The sequence below is a fragment of the Eptatretus burgeri genome, chromosome 6 (genome assembly GCF_056783735.1).
Source record: "Eptatretus burgeri isolate ZD-2024b chromosome 6, Ebu_testis_v1, whole genome shotgun sequence".
NCBI classification, from domain to species: domain Eukaryota; kingdom Metazoa; phylum Chordata; class Myxini; order Myxiniformes; family Myxinidae; genus Eptatretus; species Eptatretus burgeri.
The window spans coordinates 3,008,104-3,018,039 of NC_140966.1; the positions used below are offsets into that span (position 1 = coordinate 3,008,104).

A 9,936-nucleotide genomic window follows, 5' to 3' on the forward strand; every position below is an offset into this window, starting at 1 on the left:
TTCCATTACATAGTCTATGCTACTACTCCCACTCAAGAAAATTATCATTTTCCAACAGTAAGTTCGAACAAAAGTTTTTCAGCATCCAATAAAATGCAAATAAACAGGATTTGAGTCAGCATCCTGATCATTTATTTCATCGATGTTGAAATCATTTTGGAACGCAACATACTGTGTGCTTGCCATGGTTTTAACAGTCGGCTGGTTTTGTGACAAGACTGAGAATGAATTGACATTTGTTTGCTTTGGATATTAACCTTGTGTCCAATGCTCAGGCTGCCAAGCAATGTGAGAGTTCTGGTTTAATGGTTGACGATGTGTCAAGTACACAAAGGTAAAGATAAATATGGACTGACCAAGAACAATAATTGTGACGACAACATGCAGAAAAGGAAAGTAATTACAAAAGAAAATGTAACAATTCAACGTGAAAATGGTTTCATCAGCCAATATATGTAAATGACGCTGGCAACCACGTTTATTGCCATGTTTGTGCCAAGTGCTGCTGACTCTCATGATTAATGCTTCATTGGCACTCTAACAGCTCACGTCAATAGTGGGCTGTAATCATATCTAAGGTACAGAGGTTATACTTGAAGTTCCAAAATTTAAGTGCCTTCTATTTCATGCAAATGGAGCTTGAAAGAGATTGAACTTGTGCATCGGCTGGTGAAAACTTCAAGTTAATTAATTTGTCGAGCACTATGTACACTGTATGGAAGCACGGAAACAAGTACACTTTGGACAAGTCATTCAACTTTGAATCATGGACAAAGTCATTAAAAGTTTCTCTTTGTATTGTTTGCGCAAGTAGGAAAGATTTTGTTGGGAATGTGAGATGCCGGGGAATGATCAAAGGGAATATGGTTGGATTGATGTTGGGAGATGATTTTAACAGGTCAAGAAAAACTAAACTGTAGGTTTGTTAAAAGAAAGATAAAACTCCGGCTATGCGCACACTACAAAATGCAGATACTGCTGCTCGCTACAGCCACGCCTCGAGAGTATCGGTCATACTGTTTAGCAATGTTTGTGTGCTTGATTTACTTTTATGCACTTCTGAACCGCTGGATGGGATGAGTTGAAAACAGGTGATTGCAACCGGGGTGTGCACGGGAAGTGTTTAGATAGTTAAAAAAAAAATTCACTCCCTTCTGTTGTCATTTGAATGGAGCTTGAAAGAAATTGAAACCTGCGCATTGGCTGGTGAAAACTTCAACCAAAATTTTAAAATTTTCGAAGGGGGGGGGAAAAAAGAAGGGGGAACAGCCAAACCAAAAATGTTTGACGACTAATATTGTGAACATTTAACGTTAAACAGATGTGTTGAGTATCACGAGCATCGTGAAAATGAACTTGCCAAAAAAAAATCATACTCATGAAAAATTGTAACTTCAGGCATTCAGAGTGAAGGGAGGATCATAATTATCTCGATGTGAATGTGTATCTTATAGAATCATCTGGTGGAAGCTGGTATTACAAGTAATAACAAAATATCACTGACATCACAAAAGTGGAGGAATTGATCCGTACTTGAGGATGGGTACTTTGCCGGTAATCATGAAAATGTGATTACATTTTTGAGCTGTATCCGCCTGCTCCCTTTGGCGGGACACCGTCTGCAAATATATGTGACTGGCTGGTAAGCTGGAAGTTTATTCTTCTTTTGATCATGGATCAGGATCCATGCAGCACTAGCCAGTGTGGCATGTGGTTCATGGTATCACAATGACAGAAGGTGTTTGTATTTAATGTCGATCTAAAACCAGTCTGTCTGTCTGCAGCATTGCTTGCAAAGTTATGTAATCTCCTTATGCATATACCATCAGTGATGTAATACAATTGCCCATTGCAGAGTTTCTTGGAAGCATTTGTTAGTTCATCATGACCCAACTGTAGAAGGTATTTAGCATATTTCTTGCCTTGCTCATCAATGCTGATGACGTGCCATACTTGCATATTTTCATGTCGCTCATAAACGCGGAAGTTCTGCCATAGAGCAGAGCATTTTAATGCATGCATCCATTACTTGCACCCGCGAACCGCGCTTCACTACTGGCAGCACTTGTCGGAAATCACCACCAAGTGAAACTAAAACCACCAAGAAATCACCACCACCATTGAACCACCAATAAAATTACCTTGCTTTCAAATGGCAAATCCCAGTGCCTCAGATCACACAACATCAGTTCCAGTGCCTCAAGCATACGTGTGATGTTCTTCATCCAACACCATGTGAGTTTCCTGGTGAATATGAGTAGCAAGCTCAGTTGGGTTAAAACCTTCATTTATTATCCAAATTACTCATCTCTTTATTTTGGGCGGTGTACTGGAAACAGAGCGCTGCCTCGTTTTATTATCCAAATTGCTCATCCCTTTATTTGGGTGGTGTATTGGGAACAAACTGCTGCCTCAATTGCTCCCGAAAATATGAAATAACCCAGGTTACGTACGTGAAGCAAAAACATTGCCACTGCTTATGTGCACGTATAACGCATCGTGGTTATATAGCTCAGAGAGAGTGCAATGGCCCGTAGGCTGATACCTGAAGTCGAAAGCCTAAGGCCTACACCGCCTTCACAATGGCCATGACACTTTTCGGCTCCAACCTGTAGATATTTGATGATCCTTTTAACAGTCGTTTTGGTTATTTTACACTTAATGGAAAAGCTATAGGGCATGGAAAATGTGAATGTGACACTTCCAAAGACATCTTTTGGCTTATCATAGCAAGAAAATGGCAGGTATATGATTTTCTGGTGACAATTGTGGGTGGAGTGAGGCCAGCTGTCCAGCCAATGGGTGTTGACTGGAAGGCTTCAGATGCATGCAGCTACACAGGCACCTTCGTTACGTTTTTTTTTTAAGTTATAGGGATGACATTCGTATTACAAATGCATTGATGTAAAATATTACAAACTTTTATATTTTTTCACGTATTGCAAGGCTTGTGTTATAGTGTTGATAAATTCGATCATGTTGAGCAATTTAACTTGGAAATACAAATAAATTGTCCCGTCACATTACCTGAAAGTCACTGTTCACATTCTTTTCTTGTTCCCCTCTATTTGTTGTTTTTATTTTCTTAATTTTTTATGAAGAATTTTACATGTCCTTTTACATGTCCAAATTTCTTATTGTTGGCAAGACAAAATAGATACATATTTCTCAAAGCTGATTGTAAAAGTAATCCATTGCCTGTGTATGCAGTCGTAAGTTTATGGTGGTGTGTCCATTTAGTGATAGAACTAGAATGGCACTCGCTAGAGTACATCCGCCAGGCTTTACAGTTTACATTTTGTATCCCACTCATAGGCAGGATCTGGATACAGATATGAACCAAAATTGAATCAGCTTGTTCGTGTCACCTCCCCAAATCGTCCACCTTGTTTCGTCGAAATCCAAACATAACCTTTTGAAATGCACTGCATGGCCAACATTATGCAGACACCCCTTCTAATTAGTGGATTCAGCTATTCCAGGCACACCCACTGCTGACAGGTGTATAAAATGAAGCACACAGCCATGCAATCTCCATAGACAAACATTGGCCATAGAATGGGCCGTACTGAAGAGCTCAGTGACTTTCGACGTGGCACCGTCATTGGATACCACCTTTCCAACAAGTCAGTTCATCAAATTTCTGCCGTGCTGGAGCTGCCCTGGTCAACTGTAAGTGCTGTTATTGTGAAGTGGAAATGTCTCAGAGCAACAACAGCTCAGCTGCACAAAGTGGTAGGCCACACAAACTCACAGAACTGAATCGTGGAGAGCTGAAGCACATAGCACGGAAGAAAAAATCGTCTGTCGGTTGCAACACTCACTACTGAGCTCCAAACTGAAGCTGGAAGTAACGTCAGCACAAGCACTGTTCATCGAGTGCTTCATTAAATGGGCTTCCATGTCCGAGCAGCCACACACAAGCCTAAGATTTCCATGCGCAACGCCAAGCGTCGGCTGGAGTGGTGTAATCACCGCCATTGGACTCTGAAGCAGTGGAAATGTGTTATCTGGAGTGATGAATCACGCTTCACAATTTGGCAGTCCGACGGACGAATCTGGGATTGGCGGATGCCAGGAGAACACGACCTGCCCGAATGCATAGTGCCAACTGTAAAGTTTGGTGGAGGATGAATCATGGTCTGGAGCTATTTTTCTTGGTTCTGGCTCGGCCCCTTATTTCCAGTGAAGGGGAAACAGCGCTACAGCATACAATGACAATGCAGACGATTCTGTTTCCAACTTTGTGGCAACAGTTTGCGGAAGGTCCTTTCCTGTTTCAGCATGACAATGCCCCAGTGTACAAAGCGAGGTCCATACAGAGATAGTTTGTCGAGATCAGTGTGGAAGAACTTGACTGGCCTGCACAGAGCCCTGACCTCAACCCCATCGAACACCTTTGGGATGAATTGGAACACCGACTGCGAGCCAGACCTCATTGCCCAACATCAGTGCCTGACCGCACTCATGCTCTTTTGGCTGAATGGAAGCAAATCCCCACAGAAATGTTCCAACGTGTTGTGGAAAACCTTCCCAGAAGAGTGGAGGCTGTTATAGCAGCAAAGGGTTGACCAACTCCATTTTCATGCCCATGATTTTGGAATGAGATGTTGGACGAGCAGGTGTCCACATACTTTTGGCCATGTCGTGTATCACGCTATATATCATTTTTGGCTCCATCTCTCAATGCTGAAGAATCACTTTTAAAGAATTTTTAAATTCTCGTGTTTGGATCCGGATCCAGATCTTCACCAAAATCTAATCAATTCGTCCTTGTCACACACCCGACCTGTCCACCAAGTTTTGTCCAAATCCGTCAAAAAAATTTTGAGATATCCTGCTCACAGACAGACAGATTTGAAAACATAACCTCCACCCACCTTCGGTGGTGGAGGTAACGAGGATAACCTTCCTTCACTGGAAACAACTTGGTATTTCAACAAACACTTTGCATTCCATACACGACAATCACAATGATGTTTTTGATGTGGGAGTGCTCACAAGCTACAACATGAAACTTGTTGTTTTCAAGATCCATGACTCAAAGGCAAATTTGTGGCAAATTTGACATCTTCATTTTGACATCTTCAGAAAGCCAAACTTTTATGCCATTGAGGGGAAAAGTCAAGACTTGTTTTCACCCTTTCATACCAGGTGGGAATTTGATTATTACACTTTACTATTTTAAAGTTCACTTTTCTTATTTTGTTGAAATAATCAATGGAAATGCTCAACATTATCTCAATGAATCGTGTTGCTTTTTATTACCTCTGCCACCGAAGGTGAAGGAGGTGATGTTTTCACCCCTTTCTGTCTGTTTGTTTGTTGCAAAATAGGAAGATTTTTCAAGTATATTGGTTAGTCGATTTTGTTATTCTGTTTGTTTGTCTGTCTGTTTATCACTGACAAGTCACAATTTTAAACCAACCTTCACGAAACTTCACCACATGGTAGAGTTTGTCATAAGGAAGAAGCCTATTGTTTTTGAGGTCAAAAGGTCAACATAGACAAAAGGTCAACAACGTAGATGAGATTTCTAAAAAAACAAATTTTCATCCGATTGACTTGAAATTTGAAGAGGATTTCTATTTGAGGTCACTGAATTCAACCACCAATTATTTCGGAGGTCCACATCGGCATAAAGGTCAACATAGGCAGAAATTTTAAAATCGTCAAATTTCATCCGATTCACTTGAAATTCGAAGAGGAGTTGCATATTTGGTCATTGAATTCAACCACCAATTATTTTTGAAGTTAAATTTGTTTTGTGGATTTTGCAAGTCTCGTGCTCTGCACGACGTCTTCTTGTTTATTTGTCTGTTTATTTGTGTGGAGGATATCTGAAAAAGTTGTGGATGGATTCAAATGAAATTTTTTGTGGACAAGTTTGGTGTGTGACAAGGACGAAGTGATTAGATTTTGGTGAAGATCCGGATCTGAATCCGACTACTAGATTTCATTAAAGTGATTCTTCACCATTAGTCGGGCCAAAAATGATAGACAGCACGATATCTCAAAAAGTTGTTGATGGATTCGGACGAAACTTGGTGGAAACATTTGGTGTGTGACCATGACGAATTTTTTCGATTTTGGTGAAGATCCGGATCTCGTTCTACATACGAGAATTACCGTTCCTGTGTGTGCCGTTCCTGTATTTGACACACACATAAGGCGCTCCTCACGATAGGGCGCGGGTTTTATATGAATATCCTCTACTACGTACGTCCGCCGTACAACAACACACTCACACAAGCACACAAGTGTGCGTATTTAAAAATAGATCGGGAGCAAAATTGAGTTTGGTTGTGCTTTATTAAAGTATTAGTTACAAAAATACTAAAACAATCAAATACCGGTAATAGTCTTTAATCAAATCCATCGAAATCCTCATCCTCTGTTTCGGAATCGAACTGCGCTAAACCCAACCTAGCAGGTCCACCTTCCTCGCCGTCAGAGTCACTTTCTGCACCGTGCGGCTCCTCCGAAATGATGCCGGCTTTAGCGAAAGCTCGGACAACAGTGCCAGCAGACACGTTAGCCCAGGCATCAACAATCCAGTGGCAAACTGTGGCGTAACTCGCCCGGCACTGCCTTCCACCCTTTGTGAAGCTGTGCTCTCCTTCGGTCATCCACCGCTCCCACGCCGCTCGCAGCCTCACTTTGAACGGCCGGTTCACGCCGATGGCTCGGCTGGATCCGTTTGTCGCAGATGTGCTTGCTGCAGTAGGAGCGGAAGTTTTCCATCATTTCTTGATAATCCGCCGGACGTTGCTGCGCTATCGTAGTCCTGGTCCGGATGGAAAATGGCACCGTTTCATGAAGCGAAAGCACCAAGACGGACCTCCGTGGAAATGTTCGATTTTCATTTCCTCCGCTATCGATACTGCCTTCAGTCGGATCGTGACCGTCGAAACGCTCCTCCCACTTGCTCTTTGCTCAACGATCCACTGCTCAAGTCTTTCCTCCAACTCTGGCCACCTCGCCTTGTTTCCACGGAAACTCAGCTGCGTCTTCTTCACCTGTCGCAGCTCGTTTTCCAGCTTCCTCCACTTTCGAACCATCGACTCGTTGATCTGGAAATTCCTCGCCGCGGCTCGATTCCCATGTTCCTCCGCATAGCTGATCGCCTTCAGTTTAAACTGAGCTTCATAAGCGTGTCTCTTTGCCATTTTCGGGGTTGTTAAAACAGCAATGTTCTGCATACCGCACATACCTGTTCTTTTATACACACAAAGGGCGCACTGCACTATAGGGCGCGTCGCACATTTTGACAAAAATCTAAGACGTTTATATGCGCCTTATAGTCGTGAAAATACGGTAAGTGAATTTTAAAGTGATTCTTCACCATTGAGAGATAGGGCCAAAAACTATATATAGCACGATATCTCAAACATGTATTGGAACCCGATATGTTCTTGTGGATCAGGCGTTACGTGGCGGAGGTATGCGCTCTCCTGAGTTCCCTTCTATTTTACTCTTTGTTTATAAACATTTCACAAATTATTTTGCATTAAATACATGTAGCGAGCAAAGCTCAGATGGATTACTTTCAAGAGTCGAGATTTGTTGTGTGTCTCTATGAGCTGATGAAATGCTTTCTGTAAACCTTATTCTCTCGGTTAAAGGCCATCACTGCTAATATTCAATGAATTACACTTTTGATGGAATGATGGTGTTGTCAACGATGCATTGGTTTTGTTATCAACAACTGCTTCTGTACATTGGATTCGTTGATTGGATCAAATTTCTGACCTTGAACATGGGCAATTGAGCAACTTAGTTTTGTTTTTGACAAAATACAAAAGCAGCCTCAGTAAGTGATTGTGTTTACAAACTTTTGTATTACTTAAAAACATCTAGTAACCAGGAATAAGGTCCGGGGTAGTCTGTGGGTCACAGACAAAGCAATACCTGAGACTATGTCTGCTCTTTCTTGTTTGTTGCAAAACTAATGAAGTACTTGATGCAATTATTGGTTGGCTGAGCATTTTCCTTTTTCTTCCTTGAAATGTGGGCCTGGACTCTGTATCCTTTGCAATTGAGAAAGTGAAATTTCTGTCAACCCCCAACTCTAACTCTGCAACTGGACAGGATGGCATCAGCTCAAGTGCCCCCCCCCCCCCCGTTCGTTCTGATGTCCCTTCTTGCTAGAAATTCCTCACACACGATGACAGGCTTTGACAGGCCCATCTGTTCTTGGTTTTTTTTGGGGTGGGGAAGGCAAGTGAAGGGTAGGAAGATAAATTTACCTGTACAAAGAGTACTTCTTGCGAATGACAGCTTGGCTGCCGGGTAGCTATCATTTTGTTGTGGCGCGTTTATGCCGCTGATGTGATGCCCCATCACCAGTACACTGGTACTCATTTCAGGAAGACAGGCTGAGTCAACCCAACCTGGTGTTAATTCAGTGGAAATTGGGTTCAAACTCAGGATCCTAAGATCTCAAGCCAGCCTTCCAAGACACGAAGCAACACCAGGCTTCGAAGAATTCTTTAACCTCATTGTTGTACAGGTACAAAAGAAAATTGTAATACCCTCTGTCCCCACCACTAGGTGGCACTACACGACACATGTACATTGAGAATTTATGCCCCTCCCCCCCCCCCACCCCAACACTGTTGTGTGAGGCCACGGCCACATAACCGATACTACCTCTTACACAAAGTTGTATTTGTACCCCAAGTGTGGAGTTTGTAACTTAAAAGATGTGTCCATGTATAAGGAACAAATAAAGATAGACAGCCACAGAGACAGACACACAATGGTGTGTGTGTGTATATATGTGTATATATATATATATATATATATATATATATATATATATATATATATATATATATATATATATATATATATATATATATATATATATATATATATATACATACAGAAAGTAACAATGGGCATTGAGGCAGAGGCATTATGCTCGTGTTGCAGATGGCCATTCTTGCTCACAGATTGTGCGGCTTCGGCTGGTATGGGACATGATCTGTGCCTCACTGCTCCATAAAGGAAGGAGGTTTAATACAATATTGAACTGACTCGGTTTGCATGATTGCAGGTAAATGATTGTGTGGTATATCATCCCGATGAGCCAATGAGAAGGATGAAACCATGGGCGGTGGCTCCACTGTCCTTCACTTGTCACCTTTAAAATCCTTTGTCTTTACCATTGACTTGAGTGGCCTGTGAAAGCCATCCGGGTCGGAGTTGAAGCAGTGTGCATGTGCACATGTTGTTTAGTGCCACGTTACATTTATCAGGTCGGAAGGGCTTTGTTTTGCATATGTATACTATTTTTTTTCTTATTGATACGGTTGTGCATCTTCCACAATGGTTGTGCCTCTGGTGAGTAACAGTCGAAAAGGTGCCCTCATCTGCCAGTTTAATTTTTTCACAAATTGATGTTAAAAAGCACACAACTGTGATGAATCTGCCTGACCAGATGTAAAAATGGTTCACTGCAAGAAGAATAGGAGGGGGAGAGGAAGCGGAACATTGCCACACTGCGGTGATCACTGACTGTAATAAATAACTACATAATAAATAACTACATAATAATCCAGCGAGCACTCGGGAGCTCGGCGGCTTAAAATAATAACATCACATTTACTCAGCGGGACAAAGAGAGAATGGAAGAGACACAGAGAAGAGTAAAACCTTTTCCACAAGCGATGCTCATGTGTGCAGCATCTTCTTTCCTCCGGGTGTGCAGCGGTTCGGTCTGAGGCTATCCCTGTGGAGCAGGAACAGCAACCAATCATCATCAGCAAGGACCCAGAAGCAAGAAAATGAACAAGCGCAGTGTGCAGGCTTACATCAAGTCACGCAGGGTGTGTCGGACCACCTGCAGCACATGTCCATTGGCCGATGCAGAGCCTGTCATGTGATGATCGATGGCCTGCACTGATCGGCCAGCCAAGCCTGGGAAATTCC

The 9,936-nt window shown here is 42.2% G+C and overlaps 1 protein-coding gene across 2 annotated transcripts in view; it reads left to right on the top strand.

Moving 5' to 3' along the window:
* The window catches only part of GLDC (glycine decarboxylase), a 188,413-nt gene that overhangs the window by 23,058 nt on the left and 155,419 nt on the right, over window positions 1-9,936 (top strand). The gene's annotated exons all lie outside the window — the stretch shown is intronic.